We start from the raw sequence: 1560 nt of genomic DNA, 5'->3' as shown, positions 1-1560 counted from the left end.
CAGGGTTATAATTGGCTCTATGTGGAATTTGAAGCCACCCTGGGGCACGTGAGTCCCTGCCTCTAAAATAAATGATATAGGATGAGGTATTGTGGTGTGTGCTTTTAATGCTGCACCTGGGAGACATAGACATAGACAAAGACATAGGTGTAGGCATAGGCATAGACACAGACAGACACAGGCATAGCCATATAGACATAGGCATAGACACAGGCATAGACACAGGCATAGACATAGGCATAGACATATAGGCATAGACAAATAGACATAGGCATAGACATATAGACATAGACATAGGCATAGACATATAGACATAGACATAGGCATAGACATATAGAGATAGACATAGACATAGACATAGGCATAGACATATAGACATAGGCATAGACATATAGACATAGGCATAGGCATATAGACATAGGCAGAGACACAGACAGACACAAGCATAGCCATATAGACATAGGCATAGACACAGGCATAGACATAAGCAGAGACATATAGACATAGGCATAGGCATAGACATATAGACATAGGCGTAGACATATAGACATAGGCATAGACATATAGGCATAGACAAATAGACATAGGCATAGACATATAGACATAGACATAGGCATAGACATATAGACATAGGCATAGACATATAGACATAGACATAGGCATAGACATATAGACATAGGCATAGACATATAGACATAGACATAGGCATAGACATATAGACATAGGCATAGACATACAGACATAGACATAGGCATAGACATATAGACATAGGCATAGGCATATAGACATAGGCATAGGCATAGACAAATAGACATAGACATAGGCATAGACATATAGACATAGGCAGAGACATATAGACATATAGACATATAAACATAGATACAGACATATAGACAAATAGACATAAAGACATAGACAGACACAGACAGGTACATCTCTGTGAGTTCCAGGCCAGGCATCATTACAGTGAGACCCTGTCTCAATAAAATAAAATAATAAAATAAAATTTATCATCACCTCTTTTGAACTATCCGTAGCCTTACATAAAATTTCTACTCCCAAACTCCTGTTTTTCACTTGAACATCTGAAAATGATATTTTAAAATTAAGTTTGCTCGGAATGGTGGTTCACAGTTGTAACTCCAGTACTGGGGAGGCAGAGGCAGGTGCTTGCTTCGGCAGCACTTATATATTAAAATTGGAACATTACAGAGATTAGCACAACCTCTGTCAAGGATGACACGCAAATTCGTGAAATGTTCAATGTTTTCCCAAGGATCATACATAGACTGGCCCTAGGCCCCCTACACAGATGTACAGATGGGCCGCTCAGGTGTCATGTGGGTCCCCAGGAAGGAGAGCAGAGGCCGTCTCTGACATGCTGCCTGCTTTTCCATTGCTCCCTGCTCCCCTCAGGGCTCCCTCACTAGACCACGGGGGAGGAAGATGTGCTTAGTCCTGGTGTGACTTGAGGAGCTGGGGTGCATGTGTGAGGGCCTCCCCTTTTCTGAGGAATAGGGGAGGGGGAGGAGGGCAGAGGGAGGGTAGGACGGGGAGTAG

General features: G+C 42.4%; 1 non-coding gene across 1 annotated transcript; it reads left to right on the top strand.

The window, feature by feature from the left end:
• The first annotated feature begins 1166 nt into the window (after positions 1-1166).
• LOC127202435 (U6 spliceosomal RNA) lies at positions 1167-1271 on the top strand. The gene has a single exon (XR_007832313.1). It is a non-coding gene; the product is annotated as a U6 spliceosomal RNA (small nuclear RNA).
• The last annotated feature ends 289 nt before the right edge of the window (positions 1272-1560 follow it).

This window comes from Acomys russatus, chromosome 18 (genome assembly GCF_903995435.1).
Source record: "Acomys russatus chromosome 18, mAcoRus1.1, whole genome shotgun sequence".
Classification (NCBI taxonomy): domain Eukaryota; kingdom Metazoa; phylum Chordata; class Mammalia; order Rodentia; family Muridae; genus Acomys; species Acomys russatus.
This window is presented reverse-complemented; position numbering and strand designations above follow the sequence as displayed.